Source organism: Oryzias melastigma, linkage group LG19 (assembly GCF_002922805.2).
Source record: "Oryzias melastigma strain HK-1 linkage group LG19, ASM292280v2, whole genome shotgun sequence".
Classification (NCBI taxonomy): Eukaryota; Metazoa; Chordata; class Actinopteri; order Beloniformes; family Adrianichthyidae; genus Oryzias; species Oryzias melastigma.
Window position 1 is genome coordinate 7,038,089 of NC_050530.1, and position 17,994 is coordinate 7,056,082.

At 35.5% G+C, this 17,994-nt stretch overlaps 1 long non-coding RNA gene across 3 annotated transcripts in view; it reads right to left on the bottom strand.

Annotated features, from left to right (window-relative positions):
• LOC112154689 overlaps positions 1 to 13,904 on the bottom strand; it is a 137,634-nt gene extending 123,730 nt beyond the window's left edge. For all 3 annotated transcript variants that reach the window (XR_002920687.2, XR_004949743.1, XR_002920686.2), the window contains exons 1-2: positions 13,361 to 13,904; positions 13,152 to 13,257 (exon numbers count right to left, since the gene is read on the bottom strand). This is a non-coding gene — a long non-coding RNA (uncharacterized LOC112154689). The remainder of the gene's footprint in view (positions 1 to 13,151; positions 13,258 to 13,360) is intronic.
• Between the last annotated feature and the right edge of the window lie 4,090 nt (positions 13,905 to 17,994).

Sequence of the window (17,994 nt, forward strand, 5' to 3'; positions counted from 1 at the left end):
CCAAAAAACTTAAAACATTGCATAAATACTAGCTAAACTCCAAACTAGGCTAAACATCATCAGTACACTAAACTAGTCAAAAACTTTAGCATGTTGCTAAAATAGAGGCTAAACTCTAAATTAGCCTAAAAAACCCAGTAGATAAAGCCAAACATGTTAGCATGTTGCTAAAATAGAAGCTAACTCCAAATTTTTTGAAAATTACAATAAAAGATTTAAAACATAGTCCATGAATATATCTAAAGGTATTAAAATTATTAAAATGAACGTTTTTATTCATTTCCTATGGGGGCATATTTTGCTCAATATTTCAAAAACTCTAAAGTTTATAAATACCAAAAATAAAAGCAGTAATGTCCTGAACGAGCTGAACGTTTTGATACTAGGGTTGGTGAAATCGCTGAAAGTGTGACTGAATTTTTACGTCCAAATAAATGTATGGAAAGGAGCAGGAGAATCACTATTGTGTGAATGCTTATGAAACACTCACACAATGACAATAATTTTGATAATTACATGATTGCGTATCTGTAGATTGTTGTAGATATCTTAGAGTTTTTTTTAACACTTACAGTTTTTTCCTTATACTGTAGTTTTAGTAGAAATAAATAACAGTTATAAAGCAGAGAAATGAACGAGCTCATGTACCATTTATTACTAAATAACAGGCACGTTTTCTATTTTGTTCTGACATTAATCTCAAATTTGTATTATTAGCGACAATAACTGAGTAAAAAAATAGTTTTACACAACAGATTTGAGTCTGAAGTCAGCGTGTGATTAATAATACTCTTACTCTTCTTTAAACACATTAATTATGTTGCTGATTATTGCTTAATGGACCAAAAGCTGCTTGATTCTAGTAATTAAATCCCTCTTGCAGTTCCTCTTGAAATCAAAATGTACCCAATAAACTGCATCCTCAATGACAAACTTATCTCTCATCTGCAAACCTTTTGTTTCACAGTTATTTCTTCATCCTGTACGGTGGAAAATCAAAGTCTTTAGGGGAAATAATGGGGTTTCCTGCTGCAGTCTTAACAGCATTGTCGTTTTTTCTACCTTAGATGTCACATCCACCAGTTAGCCGGGACGTTATTAGGCTCCTTGGTCCTCTGAGCTGTGAGGGGATCAGGGAAGTGAGGCCTGGGTAACACCCCCCCGGGCTGATCCGGAGTAGTTTTTGTGGTGTAGTGGAGCAGAGAGTTACTTTATTTACTCGTGGACTTAATGCTGCCAGTTCACAGCCAGAATTCAACATTTTCCAGCAGAATTGCGGCGCAATGAGATGATAGGAGGTATTCACGTGTGGTTTGAAATGATCCTTTTTTTCCCCTGTGTTTTTAAAAATAACATGCTTTTTAAATAATTACTGCAAAATGATCAAATTTTAACTCAGCTCAGCCTCTGGTGAGCCAGTGCTCAGTCATGGTAAAGAGCACACAGATCGCTGTGTTTGCTCTGTTCTTTATCAGTATCTTAAAGTGATTTTTATTATCATATTAGGCTCCTTAGATTCGAAAGGACTTTGCATTATCTAATCTTTCTTTGCATCTTCCTTCGGATTATTACTCCGCATTTCCTCCGCGTGTAGTGTCATTCTGTGGCGCTCACAATCACACCGCTGCATCTTATCACTGCCGCTGACAGCTACGACCCTCTGCTGTCGTTTTTCACCGTCAGGAAAGGATACGGACAGTGCAGCTGTCTCTTCGCATTTCTCACTTACAAACAGAATCAAGAGCTCCAACACCACAAGCCTGTTCTTTCCAGGTTGATGTTTTCTTTGATTTTCTACAGTTTTTCTTGTCGGATGATCTTCCATGATCAAGAGAGGATGGAGGCTAAACTGTTTCAACATCAATTCAACGAAATACATAAACATTTATTGATTTTAAAAAAATGTAATAAGCTGTTATGAACATTTTCAAACGTACAAGTGAATAGAACGCAACCTTTTAGACAAATTTAAATAAAGTTCTTATTAATATTTTTTAAAAAATGCCCAAAACTAAAATTATTTGATCAATAATTTAAGTATTGCTGTCCCAAAAAACTGATATTGGGTTGGAAGTTTTCTTTAAAAAGGATGTCAAGTTTGTAACGTAAAAGGTAATAATAACAAGGTAGTAGCAAATGTTTTAGTTCCTGAAAACAGGAGAAAGCAATTTAGCTGCTATTATTTTGAAAAGTCCAAATTTGTATCTAAAATCATTGTATTATTTTATTATTTTTAGTTTACCTATATTTAAATTATGATTACTCATAATAATATTCATATGCTTTGACAGTCATATCCTATATTATTATTTTATTACTTGTTAATATCAAAAAATATTAATGCATTAACTTATTAGTTCAAATTATGTATGTATTTAGTCATTTTTATTTATTTTCTTTATGCAGTTTTTGCCTTCTGTGGTGCCATAACAAATAAATGTATCCATGTGAAATCAATAAATTTAAGCAGTACTGTAAGCCACAATGTTTCAAATATCAGTATTTAGCAACAATGTTTGAATAATTTAATTGCACATGAAAATAAACATGAATTTGTGATATTTTACCCCACAAGTTCATGTTTATTTTTTTATATTACCAAAAGCTAATAACAGAATTCTTGAGGCGCGCTTAGATCTTCTCGAGCGCTTGATAATTCCTGAGCAGGGCTGTGTATCACTCCACTGCTCTTGATGCAGCAGGAATTTCAAACAAGCAGAATTCACATTTTCTGTTTGGGAAAAAAAAGAGCCCATGCATAATAGACCTTCTGCTGCCTTTGATGTTTCCTGGCTCCTGATTCAGACTTTAAAAAAGGCAAATAGATAACACCGAGGGCATCATTGAAAATGTATTACCTTATAATCAATTCCCAGGCTACACAGTTGCAGTTACAGCTTTAAAGCCTGTTTAGTCGGTCGTTTTGCACATGTGAAATTGGTAATGTGTCCATGAAAACATCCCCAATTCTTTAAAATGAAAGTGAGTGGGACATTTAATCAGTTCTAATTTGATTTGGTGTTTGGCTTAAGCAAAGGGTTTGGCTGCGAATAGGTTTCAGCTTTACCTCTGAAGTGTGATATTTGAAAGAAGCAGCAGAAAAATCGGATATGACCAACTTTAATAGGGTGCCTTTAAAAAGACGTGTTTGTTGGACTTTTAGAACCTGTTGCACCTGTTCAGATATCTTTTTTGAAACGTGTCACTTTTCCTGACGATTTCAGTTCTCATATATTCAGGTAGAAAAATCAATTTTCCAAGCAGTCCAGTCAACACTGGCTGCCATATCCACAGGCCTTGTTGACAGACATAAAAGGGGAACAGCATGCATTTATTTTCCAGTGAAAACTCGATTCCTGTCCCACCGTGATACAGATGAGAAGGGCATCAAGGCGGGTGTGATATGCAAAAAACAAGTGGCCGTTGTATATCTCACTCAGGTCATGGGGTTTGGCCCTGAATAGGTCCCGGTACACTAGGCTTGTGCAGTACTAAAGTAATGGCATGTAATAGTCTGAAAATAGACAGTATCATTTTCAATAACGTCATTACCGACATATTAAAGACATTAAATAAAACTAGAAAATCTGCATTACCTGCAATAATGCTAGTGTGGATGCTTTTTGCTGAAAGTAGTCACTGAAGATTCTAATGCTTTTTGCTGAAAAAGGTGACGCAATTTACTTTAATTGCTGGAGTGTTTTGCTGAAAATGCAAAAACTATTTGCAAAATTTGCAAAAGACTGGAAAATGAAGAACTATGAAGTTAACCTAAATTTCTGAAAAAAATTTAATAAAATTGCTGAAAAATCCCTAATAGATAGCAATTTTGTAAAAAAAATATTTAGTGTTGCTTAAATATATGAGCTAAACTCCAAATTAGCCCCAAAAAACCTTGATTCCAAATTATCCAAAAATGCTAGTGATGCTTAAATACTGGCTAAACTCCAAAATAGCCTAAAATTTCTCTGTAAATCAAATTAGCCAAAAACATTAGCATGTTGCTAAAATACTAGCTAAACTCCCAATAAGCATGGAAAACTTCAGATGCCAAATTAGCCCACTAAGCTAGCATTTTGCTTAAATACTAGCTAAACCCCAAAGTAGACTAAAATTCCTCAGTGAACTAAGTTTGTCAAAAACGTTAGCCTGTTTCTAAAATAGAAGCTAAACTCTAAATTAGCCTTTTAAAAACCTCAGTAGAAAAAAAATAGCCAAAAACGTTAGCATATTGCTAAAACACTAGCTAAACTCCAAAATAGCCTAAAATTCCTGCGAACTAAATTTGTCAAAAACGTTAGCCTGTTGCTAAAATAGAAGCTAAACTCTAAATTAGCCTATAAAAAGCCCTTGTAGATAACAAATTAGCCAAAAACGTTAGCATGTTGCTAAAATATTTGGTTAACTCAAAAACATAGCATACAAATATATTTAAAGGCTTGTTTCTAATCTACTTTAACTTTTGAAATTTGAAGACGTTCTCATTAATTTCCCTATGGGACCATATTTTGCTCAATTTTTCAAGAACTTTTAAAGTTTATGAATACAAAAGAATAAAAAAATACAGGCAGTAAAGTCCTGATCAACGTTTTGATACAGTGATTGCTGAAATCTCTGAAAGTGTGATTGAGTTTTTAACGTGCCTTAAATTATTATAGCGCGAATGCAAATTCATTTAAAACCTAAAGCTGATTGAAGGTTCAATGGCAAATATTTTGGTTTAAATTTTCACTTCTAAAAAATATTTTAATAAGAAATAATCTGCTGAGGAGCATCCTCAATATGAGACATCGGCACATTACAGCTCGGAAGCGAGAGAGGCGCACGAGCGAGTAACAGAAAGACAGAAGGTAAGTTGTGCACCGGTGACTCAGTCTCTAAAAGAACTTCCACGGTTTGGGAGAACTTTGGATTCCAAGAAAATAAAGAATGAGAGCATATTAATCCTGATTATGCATGAAAAAGACGAATGCGAGAAATGGAAACGCCTTGAATTTAAGGGCGCATTTTTGACTAATAAATAACACCATACAATCAGAAGAAAGCCAAAGCAGCCCTCTGTCTCCGCCCCCAATGGTCAAAAGTCATTTTCCACTTGCGCGCAGAAAGTTTCTCCGCAAGCAGGGCCTGGGCCCCCGCGAGTGCACATGACAAAATGCCACACGTGCGCCCACTCAGTGATTCTGCGAGCTTGCACACATCAAATGTCCATGGCACCAGCACATACAGAAGTAGGGTACGGCAAGCCAAAGGGGTCAATTATCACCAGGAAAAATGCTGTAAAAGGTGGCGAATTGGTCATGAAAAACGCTACTTTTAACGCACGTTTATAGTAGGCAGTCTTGCGCAAGCAATGAGTTCCACCCAATCAGAATTCTTACGAAAAAAATAGTTTGTCATATTTTGGACGTCACTTTCATCGATGATGTCACCAATAATCGTCGGTCCGCTAGCTTTAGCGCAGAGCTTCCAACGCTTAAATATACAAAACATTTTTAACTTTAAAAAGGTCAATCTGCAACAAAAACTCATTGCTTATATTTAAATTTAAACGTCTGTGGTTCAGAGCGCACCCACGTGAAGAAAAGCACTTCTCAGCGCGATGCGATTTAGCCTCGCAATAGAAGATTTTGTATCCCTCCATTTGGAGGGTCGAATTTAAAAAATACATACAGACTTGGACTTAAACTGCCCTTTCAAATGGAGAAGGGAAGAATTCGGACTGGGCCTTCTTCTGCTCACAGGAGGATTAAACACGAGCGCGCAGGAACACAGAAGCACGCACGGGGGTCTGAATCATCTGCGAGGAATGTTTGAACATGTGCAGGGATGTCTTATTACTGCATGGAGTTTTGACTCATTTGCTGCCGTTTGAAAAACATTTTCCATTCAAAGTTTGATTACCTTTTTTTGCTCTTTACATCAACATGCATCTATTTCAAATTAGGTCCGTTGTTTAATTTAATTGATTGGTATTATTAAAAAATGGCTCGGACAGTGCCAGAAAATTGCTGAAAACATTTTGTTAATTAGATCAGTGGTCCCCAACCACCGGGCCGCGGACCGGTACCGGGCCGCAGACCCATTGCCACCGGGCCGCGGAAGAATTTAGGGACGTTTTTTTTTTTTTTTTAGTCAGAAATCTTTTATTTTGAAAATCAACCGGATTCTCTCGATTATACTGAGCGCTAAAAGCAGTCCAGCGGCGTGTCACACGAGAAAAGCTGCATGAGGAACCTTTCTCCCCGAATGGCTGGGAATAGGGCACGCGCGTAAGTGCAGCTTCGGCGCCGGAACTTTCTACCAGACCTGCTGTTCAGCCTGCGCGCGAGGCTGCGGCGTTCTCTCCCTCTTAGAACGAGCGTAGCTAAATCGGTGGATAGTTTACATGCGAGCACATCTACTTATATTTGATTTATTCTACATCTCCTGTAATTTTCATGAGAAAAAACAATTAGCAGATACTGTTTTTTAATTCGCAAGCCTCCGTGCCGAAGAATTGAATGCTGGAACGGGAGGTCACGTGACCGAATCTAGCAAGCTGATTGGCTGCAATCAATGTGTAAAGGCATACAGGAGCAGATTTCTGTGTGATTATTTGATATATTGACATTAATATTGATTTAATACTAAATTTAAATCAACAACTTAATTCTTGTAGTTCGCTTGATTAGCTTTCCAACGATACCCTCCTTTTGTGGATTGGACAAGAAATGAGAAAGTTACAACAATTTAAAGACTCTAATCCTTGTTTTTGGTCACATAAATATCACTGTTTTGCTGTTTATTCAGGAATAAAATGATACCCTACTTTTGATCACTTAACGTGCCATAACTTTCTTATTCTTTGAGCGATCTTAATGATCTTTATACCGTTGGAATGGTCTCTTTCAGCCCTTTCCAGTGATATAAATATCAGAGCAATCAACCTAATTTGAAAATTTTTGTCACATACCTAGGCCAGCAACAGAAGAACAGACAGAAAACAGGTGATTCCCACACACATACCTGTTTGCATAGATATCTGACTTTCCCGAACAAATCGAACGGTCATAGAAATGCTCAAACATGCTCGTCCATTCAGATACACATTTCCGAGTGCGCAGAGGGCGGTTCGGGGATGAGGAATTTTTTTTTTTGGTTCGGGAATGAGGAGAAAAGGAGGCAGTCACACGGTTCACGCAACTAAGCACGTGCAGGGGGAGGAATTAAATATTTTTTAGTTAAAATGTTGCACTTGAAGCTTTTGCTTTTCTGACATGACACAAAATTGAGAGCCGTTATGTGTTTTATCAATCCTCCATTATGCACAGATGTCAGATGACTGACGAGATCATTATTACATTTAAAGCAGTGGTCCCCGACCCCCGGGGTCATTTGTTACCGGGGCGCACAGAAAGAACAATTAATCTCTATCATCTTATTTTTTTTTTAAATGTTTTATTTTGAAAAGTTACCAGATTTTCTCATTTACATCCTCACTTGACCCACGTAAAGGCCGCAACACGTCACATGATACATCCCGTTAAATTTAATCTCAAGATAGCAAAATGAGCAAAAAACAAACTTCTTTAGAAAGTTTGCATTGCGCTGGGGTAGAAACGATGTTGGTCATGTTATGTTCAGTTGTTGTTGTGACGTCATGAGGACCCAGCTAATAAAGTTGTACATGATGACACAGTGGATTAACGTTTTTAACCCCCAACCCCCCCCGGGCCGCGGAATAATTCCACACTGGCTGACCGGTCCACAGCCCCAAAAAGGTTGGGGACCACTGAATTAGATGATATATACTTTTCCAATATGTTCGTTGAATTACTTTAAAAAAGGTTAATCCAACCACTTTATGTTATTATTCTTTTAATAATTGTGTTTTAAATTCCATTTTGTACGTTGGAGGCAAACCCAGCAGTTTGATAATGCCACTTAAGTGGTGCTTGCGAAGTTCTTTATTAGTCAAGGTAATACTGTATACCGAGGTAAAATGTGGAGGAATATTGAGGGTATTAAGATTTAAATACCGCCCAAGCCTAGCGTACACTCAATCTGAAGGGCTTTTTTGACCGATTGAAGCAAACCACACCCACTTCGGATCACTGCTTCTTTTTACGTCCAGCAGCTGGAGTTCTGGGCGGAGGCTCGGCAACCGACACCCACCGCCGTAAAATGTTGCACTAAAAGGTGACAGCAAGAGTTTAAAAATGATGGAAAGTTCTTTATGGTGATAGCGTTACCTGCTTAATCTCCCATGAACGGCTTAAGATATCAACGGCGCCACATGGGAGAGGCTTTAAAGGAGTCCTCTGAAGTTACTGGATGCAATTAGAAGCAGCCAAGATAACTTATTATGAATATCACTGGATTGCTTTTATATTGCAGATTTATATCTGGGTGCAAATTGAATGATAGCAGAGCAGAGAATAAATGCTTGGAAAACACAACGGCAGTTATTTTCAGTAAATCTGCGTGCACGCCTGACAGCAGCGTGACTAATAGGAGCTCAGATCAGCGCTTAGCACCACATCATCCACCTGGGGGAGAAGGTGCGGTCCACGGATCGGCTCTGGAGAGAAAAAACGGCATCCAGAGTTAAGCTTCAAATTTCATGTTTGCGCAGTGAATTATGCTGGGATCCTACGGGCCAAATGTCAGCTTCCTACGTGCGTCCGTGAATCCCCATATAAGCGGACTGACTTTTGCAGCTCCTATAAATGTTCTGCCTTTCAGATCGCTATGGCAACAAGTGGATGAAGTTTCAACATCTAACAAGAAGGGTAAATTACACCTACATAAGCCAAATGCTTTCTCAAACAAATTCACAATAATAATAAATACTACACATGCCATTAATTAGGTTTAATGATTTGATGATATGTTATTAAAAATTAGGGGCGAGTTTTAGAAGGAGTCTGGCAATTTGATATATATCGCGATACACATGTTACGATATGTATCACGATATATCCCAAGTAGTGCTGCTACAAATGATTATTTTAATAGTCGGCTAATCACTGATTATTTTTCCCGATTAGTCGACTAATCGAGTTTTGAGCAAACTGGATGTAAAAAACACATCATAACCATCATTAGCTTTAAACCAACAAAAACTATCTAGCATTACCTGCGATAATGCTGGTATGAATGCTGTAAGCTGAATTTGGTTGCTAAAGATGCTAGTGATGATAGCTGAAGAGGCTGAAATTGATAGCTAAAATTGCTGAAGCTGAAAGCCAGCTATATTATTATTTAAATCCCAAATTAGCCTAAAAACTGAAAAAACGCCCAAATTAGCCAAAATAGCTGGCATGCAGCTGAACAATCAACTAAACTCCAAATTAGCCTAAAACACTGAAAATAAACCCAAATTAGCCAAAACAGCTAGCATTTAGCTGAAATATTAGCTAAACTCCAAATTAGCCTAAAAAAATCTTAATAAATGCCAAAATAGTCCATAAAGCTAGCAGAATGTCATTATAACTTTCCACTTTACTGCACTCTAACTCCATATAATATCAAGTAGCGACTAATCGACTATTAAATTAGCCGTAGACTATTTTAATAGTCGATTAGTCATCGGACTAGGACTTTGATTTTCATTTTTTTTGTATGAACTTGTTAAGTTGGATTAAAAAATAAATCCTAGAAAATTAAAAATTCAACTTTTGTTTTTACTTCAAGTTTTAACCCTGGATTTTTGTATGTATTTATTTAGTTTCAGTACTATTTACTTTACAAATATTATTTAATTTAAAAAATATATTTGAAAATTGACAATTCAGAGTAATAATTTAAAGTTGGCTTTTAACAGCTATGTTTAAATGTAATCATGCAGTTTTATTTTAATTAATTAGAAATGTTTTTTCTCCACTAATACTCCTGTGTTTGATAACGCGTCTAAATGTTAACTGAACAATGAATGTATTCAAATATCTGCAACCTTATCCCAAGAAAAAAAATATTATATTTATTAGAATGTATAATTGCATAAAAGTTAAAATTTTTAAATAAATTATTAATGGAAATTTGCTATAAATTGAAATTTTCGTGTCAAAGTCAAGGGCCGGATCCGGCTCTCCGGTAATTCTATCTGGCACCTCAGATCATTTTATTTTATTGTTATTAATGCCCTAATGTGATTTGTATATTGTATAATTTTAACAAAATATATTTTATAAAAAGGAAAAAAAAATTGAAAGTTATTTAAGGTTTAAGTTGATTTATTCTAGAATAATATTCCTGCCTTTGTATTATTCATAATTATGTTAAAAAGTTACACTTTTAAAGTATTAAAAGTTGAGATTCTGCAAGTTTTTTTTACTGTTTTGGCATTTACCAAGACTTCTTGAAGCTATTTTGAAATTTAGCTAATATTTCAGCTACATGCTAGTTGTTCTGGCTAATTTGGGCTTTTTTTATTTTTAGACTGTTTTGGAGTTAGGCTAATATTTACACGCTAGCTATTTTGGCTAATTTAGGCTTTTTTCAGTTTTTAATGCTATTTTGAAGTTTAGCTATTTTTTTTCAGCTCCATGCTAGCTGTTTTGGCTAACCTGAGTTTTTTTTTTTTGCTTGTTTTTTTTTAGGCTAATTTGGCATTTAGCTAATATTTTAACTGGCTATCATCTTCAGTGATTTCAGCAATCAGCTTCAGCGTTTTTAACCATCAATTTCAGCATCTTTAGCTATTAGCACTAGCATCTTCATCTTCTTAGCTGTAAAGAAAAGGTGGATGTGGATCAAACTACTTTAACATCTTTTCCTCTTTGTTGTTGTCTCCTTTTAATGACCTTAATGGAGAAGAAAAACCTTGTCTGCGCCCTTCCGTTAAGGATCATCCAAAACATTAATGACAGCAGTCCTGAGGGCTGAAATCAGGTGTAATCAAGTGAAGCCGACGTCTACTTTCAAACTCATTACCCGCATCACTTTTATAATATAGCACACTCAAGATAATCTGCCTTTTTTACCATGATGAAATGTGAATTTCTCAATTAATTAAGCTTCTCTTAAAGGAAAGAATGAACACTTAGTGAAAAATAATTGTCGTATAAAATCAAAGAGAAAAATGTTGCATCAAGACAAATGATGGCTGGCACGCCTGTTGTCAGCTTTCATAAACATCTACATTAAACTGAACCAGCAGCTATGAGCAGGAAGACATGGAGGAGTCCATCACTTCTCATGCTGGTTTTATTAGCCAGTGAAGAACTTCCACTTAGAATGGAGGTCACAATTTTTTGTGTGAAATTGTAGCATTTTAAAAATTTCTTTGCATAGTCCTTTTTTTTGTTTTCCAGTTTGTTTGTTGATCATCTTTTGATCTATTGTAAAATCGTTCCTAGTCGTATTTTTATCTGTGATTATGCTTTTTTAGACACATTTAAAAAAAAAAGTGTTTTTGCAGAGCACTTTGGGACTTCGACTCAGAGTTGTCGGCAGGACTATTGGTGCAGGGTAAGTCTGCCACCACTTCCCATCATCCATCTGCTTACACTTTGTCCTGCTAGCTTACAGTCCCTCTTCAAAATTCCCAAACTAATGCTGCATTCATACCAGTCTCTGAAATACTCGTTCAAGTGACCACTTTCAATGAAAAGTTAATGTAAACGTGTTTTTTTTTTTTTTTGGCTTCTCACATTTGTGCGTCACTAAGCAAATTTTTTGGGCTCTACGTACAAAACCTGCAGTCATTAAACACACGTTGAAAGTTAAACCAACTGGACTTTGATTTGGTAGTGAGGTATGGATGGCATCCCATTTCATTCAAAGAAATGCCAACTGTTTGTTATGGATCATGGAGGACTTATGAATAATTACTAGAGGTGGGACAATTAACCAATAAATAGATTTTTAATCCTATGATCCAACCAGATTGATCTGTTTGTTAGTGGAATTGAACCAACCTAACGATTTAAAGAATAATTTCAAAACACTGGATCACTGAACAAAAGTAAATAATTAAAATTAAATAAAATATTAGTTTTTAATCAAATACATTTTTGATTTACGTAAACCATGAACCCAGAGTTTTAATAAAAACTATGTGTAACAAATTACCGAACTTTTGTTAATTGATCTAACATTTCCCTTTTTACTAGGGCTGGGAAAAAAAAAATGGATTTAAGCTTAAAAGATCAATAATCAATTCACAAAAGATATTAATCGATTTAGCAAAACAAAGCTCAAGTCTGCTAGCTTGATGCTAACGTTAAATGGAATTTCATATAGGACAGCTAATCCTAACGTTCAGTTGACCAAAAAAATATATTCCTGACTAAATGAACATCTTTATTTACTTGCAGTCATTAATTTTTCAAACTCCTTTGAGGAAATAATTCTTAAAGTAACTATTTGTGGTCTAAAACTGTGTTTTTTCCCCCTCATACTATTGTCTTCTTCTTGAATTAAGTTTACTTCTGTAGCGCGATCGCCACCTAGTGGCCAAACTGAAACGTCCTTCAGGAGAAGCAGCAGTTTACAATGTTAATGATCTAAATATTTTTGTTAGAACTTCTCCTTTAGAGAATCTATGTAACACTCAATGATATTAACAATATCATTATTTTACTAACATTTTACAATATGTGAACTGTATCAGATTAATATAAATATATTCAAATTAAATAATAGATTTTTTTATGTATTTAAAAAAAATGTTATTAAATTTGTAATCTTAAAATTGAATTGAAGATTCTGAAAGAATCGGACTTGAATTTATTCAGGCTCATGTGAATCAAATCAAATCGTTTCTGGAAATTATAACCGATACACAGCCCTACTTTTTACAGTGTATCATTATGTTACTGGTGCATCGACTCAGATGAAAATGGTGTTTTAACATGCTCTTGTTGCTTTTTTTCCTGATGGAGGACATAAAGAAACTAATAGGCTCAATCAAATTTGATTATTTCTTTTTTTTATCTTTGTGTAGCCAGGAGAAATGATTATACTATACAGCAATTTATAATTTTTAAATCAAACTCAGAAGTATAACAAAATCTCAGAAATGCTTTGACAACAAGGAAAAGATTTGACCAAAAGTGTTAAATAAAGTAAAATAAAAATACAGCAGTGGACTCTGACCACAGAAAATAAACACAAAAAAGCAAAATTACTAAGAAGTCATTGGAAAAGTTACAAAAAAAACTCACAGTTTTCAGCAGTTTTACACTCAGGAAAGCTGGAAATGGCGCCGTTTTCTCACAAGCTACGCGTCCGTCATGGCGTCCTCACAACCACGACGCACATTTCCGTCCTCTGTGAAATCCAAGTAAAACGAAATAATCATGTAGAAATACCAACAAATAACTCCAATGAAGTAATATTAAAATATGGGGTCTACATGTTTTGAATAAATTACCTTAAAACTTCGTGGATATTTTGTCTATCATGTAGATGAAGCCACCGCGGAGCAGAAAGCTAAACAGGAAGACGAACAGGAAGACGACTGCCTTGCGTCTTTTCAAAATAAAATGTCCAGAGATAACTTCCGCGACACTGCCCTCTACTGGTTTAGCAAAACAACATTTAAAGTAGCAGTACATTAACGGTTACACTTATTACAAAATTTATAATAGTCACAGAAGGAAAATCATTAAAATACATTATTACTGTTACTGATAGATTTGCATTTTTTAAAGTATTTTATAAATAGATGGAATTGGCTAACCATTTAACCACTCTACTACATTTGTAAATCAGGAGCAAACAAAAGGCATGTCATTGTGATGTATACAAGCTCCTGTCTCTGGTCCTGTCAATGTAGCGAGGACTCAGAGGCGTTTGGATCCGTGTGCAGGCAGGTAAGTTTAAGAGCGACCAAAACGGGCAAGGGCAAAACAAAGAGTTAGGCACAAGCCAGGGATAAAAAAAAAACACGGAGCCAGACAGGCAAAGATCAAAACAGGGCAAAAAAAATAAATAAATACAAAAAATAAATACAAAAATTAAAAAATTTAATAAATTAAAAAAAAAACACACAGCAAGGCAATAGAGACAAGAGAAACGGATTGCTAGGAAAGCACCAGAGAATACTTCGCAAGGAGCACAGTTCGAAAGACCGAGGCTAATGAGAAACAGGTGGTGGTGAGCGTGGGTTGATGGGAGATGGGATGAGGAAATAGAAGAGGAGGTTAATACTCCGGAGAGGGCTCCCTCTGGTGGTTGGAGGTGGAACTGGAAGTCCAAACCCTGACCGTCAACAACTCAGAGGCCGTTCTGCGGAAACTCTGTTCTAGAAAATTACAATTTTTTTTAATTTTGGGTAATAACGGCAACATTAAAGGGGAATGCCTTTAAAAGAAGAGCTCAAAAGATGATCTGAGTGGCTCTTTTAAATTCTGTAGATCCTGGTGGAGTTACACCAGTGGACTAAACGACTCGGGCAGAGCTAGAGAGTGAGAATTTCCAGTTTCTCTCCATCTTCTCTGCGCTTAACTTGAAGCCAGGTTGCCATTACTTCAGTCATGGTGCTTTCTTATCACACCTCAACCAAAGATGCTCTGTCACAAATTGCATCTGAACCCTTTTTCTACGCTGAAGCCTTGATGTGTGTTTGAAGGTGCAGCACACGTGCAGGCTTCTGGGCACGGCCAGGGAGGCTTACGCAGCACAGATTTCACTGCCGTCTGGTTTTCAAAATCAAATTCTTTAAATAAACTGATTCACAAAAAAAAAAAAAAAAAAAAAACAAAGCTCATAGTTTCAATGACAAATGTTCTTGGTGCAAAGCTGATGAAACCTGAAAGGACTCACTGACGCCTATGGATGAAGATAATTAATGGACACAGCACGAACATATGGGCTGGGAGGCAGCACGGGTAAATGGGTTCCAATTTATCTGCCTTAAAACACTACTTAGAACATAAAAAAATGCAAAGACAACTGAAGAGCATTTAGAGGTAAAGCTCGCAGCGTGGCCTGCAGTGCAGCGTCGTTAAGGCTGGAGTGTCAGCCGCTGAAATGCCCTTGTCACATTAAGTGGCAGATCTCAGGACACTTAGCATTCCTTCCCACTCCCCTGGCAGATGCAGGGTGTTTTTAATGACATTGTCTGCTTCCTGTCAAGTCAGCTTGGGAAAAAAGTCACCTGTGGCGAGCGGACAGGAAAAGAATGTGATGAAAGGAAGCACTGAAGGTCCGTTGGACTCTGTTTTTCATCCTTCCAATGTGGGAGAAGAATTGGAGCTGAAGCTGTAACGGCAAACGGAACCAAGCTAAAGGCGAAAGTCCTCCGTAGACATTAGCGCTGTCATACCTGTTTATTATTCTGCTAATTTTAGCATTTTAACTGCACATTATTTAAGCAATATTCAGTAAAATGTCGGATTTTCTACCATTCATTTTTTGGCAACTAGTTTAATTGCCATGATTTAGCATTTTAGCATTTTATGGTGTCTAGCTTGTATGCTAACACATTTAGCTAGTTTTTACAATTCAACTGATTGTACTCAAAATGTTTTCATCACTATTTAGCAAATTTTAGCATTTGTAGTTTATCTATATTTAGTCTTTATAATTGTAAAATATGCATCAATTTGTCTATTTTCCCAATTTGCTTAGCTGTGTTAGCATTTAGCCTTCATAAGTTCGTAAGCCCTGCCGAAAATATCCAAACATTTTGTGATATAGATAATTTGTTTGGCTATAGCCTTTACATTTCCACAACTTAAAATATTGTTTAAAATATGAATCAATTTGCTTGTAGATAATTTGTTCAGCTACATTAGCATTTAGACTTTATATTAGCCCTGCTTAAATATGCACGAATTTGTTAATAATCTAGCTAGTAATAATCTAGATATGTATTCTGATACGTGCCTCACGATACGATACGTATCACAATATATCCAGAGACTTTACCAGAACAATTTTACACTTTTTCTTTAAGTATGACTTGGAAAAAAAACTCTACCTGATTATTATTACACCTTTAATGGCAATAAAATGATAAAAAATGTAAAAATTAAGGTTAGCTGTAGCACTTCTCATACGCATATTCGTTCAGTTAATGAAAATACTGTAAGTAAAATTGTTGAGTGTCAAAAAATAGCATTAGAGGCAAATTTGATGAGTATTGGTGTGAACACAACATTACATTTCAGTTTTTGGTCTGTAAGGACACCAAACCGATACAATGTGTTTCGCGATATATGTCTCACGATACGATACATATCATCCCAAGACTGTTTAGCTTATAAGGCAAAGTTATTAATTCTTTAACAGTAAACTATTTTATTTATCAAAATTTTATCTCTTTTTCATTTCAATATATACAAAAATATATATTTTTTATTAATGTATTTTATATTTTTTTTATCTCGCTTTTTTCAAATATATTTTTTAAATATTTACTTTTTTCCAGTGATGTGTTTTTTATATTTTGTTTTTTTTTTCCTCTTTATTTTATGTTCAAGACCAGAGAAACTCACAGTGACATAAATCTAAATATTTACCTGGTATAAAAAAATTGAGAAATAGTGCACAAAGACAAATTTTCTTTTACAAAACAGGAATAAAAAGACAGTTGAGGTCTTGTGTATCACCATGCAGTTGCATTGTCAATTTCAGCCAGCCTATTCTTCAACGCCGGTAATACCTCCCTCTCACAGTTCTCATTCTTCTATCTTTTTATTTTTCTTCAATTTCCTTCAGCTAGTCACGTCTCAGAAATAATTCTTCACAGGCTTTGAAAATGCAAGCCAAAGTAGAACAAAAATCTTGGTGGAGTTGTGGAATGACGAGATGAAAGAGGGGCTGGTATTAAGAGTTTCCTATATAAAAGAGCTGACAGATCGGCTTCTATTCAGAGTTATTTACAAGTAAATGTGCTTCCTTCTGCATGGCGGCGGATGCTATTAGCGACAGTGAGGTACTGCCCTTTGGTGGTGGAGTTTAAAGGACTGCTTTGCGAAGCATTTCTCGGGACTGTTGAGTTTAACAGTAGCAGAATTCAACTTGTTTGAAGGTGTTTTTGCAGAAAACTGAAATTTTTCCCCTTAAAGCTCCAGTCATCTTTAGATCCATTGTAAAAGTGTTTCCAGTGGTCTTTTAATTTTGATTATGCCATTTTTAGCCAAAATTTGAAAAAAAACATAATTTTCTAGGATATATTTTCTGCAGAAAGGCAACAGTTAATTAGAAATTCGCCGCTAAGTTATGGCGTGTAACAACCCCGCCCCCCTTTTCCTCTCCAATGTTGACCTTTTATCCAACAATTTTCGTCTGATTCACAATAATTTGATTAACAAAATACTCAGAAATGCAATTTTAATCTAAATTTTCTTTATATATAACCTCCATCATGAGCAACAAGAACATGTTAAAAACACCAAAAAACAAGTTTTTTTATTAAAGTGAATCTTTAAAACATTTGAGATTTTGCCTTGTTACAGTACAAAAAATACTTAATATAATCAAATCGAACTTTGTCTCTCTAAAGATCAGAAGATTAAATTTAGCTTCACAGAAATGAGTATCAAGCCAAAAGTTTATCTATTACAAACCCAAATGCTGCATCACTTGTATGTGAAAAAAACAATGTTTTATTTGAACTATTTAAAACATTTTATGAAGATTTTCTTTACATTCATTTGCAGCTGAAAAGCACTTAAATATTCAGGCAGGAGCAGTAGCCCCGCCGTACTCAGTCCTTTTTTTCGCCGGACACCGCCTGGCGAAAGACCCAACCCCCCTCCACCCGGATGAGTTGGACGGTGTGGCGGGAGACCCCCACTTTTTTAATTATAGTGATTTGTTCGTCAATTATTTAATTTTAATGTTAAATGTGTTATAAAAGTTATACATTGGTGGTACATGCACAATGTTCATTAGACCGGAATTTTCTGTATGCATCTTGCAAAAATCACTCACAACTGCACAAGATTTAATTGTATATAAACTACGTATATAAATATATATGTGTAAATGTATATATGTGTATATATAAATATATATATGTATATATACATATATACATATATATATATATATATA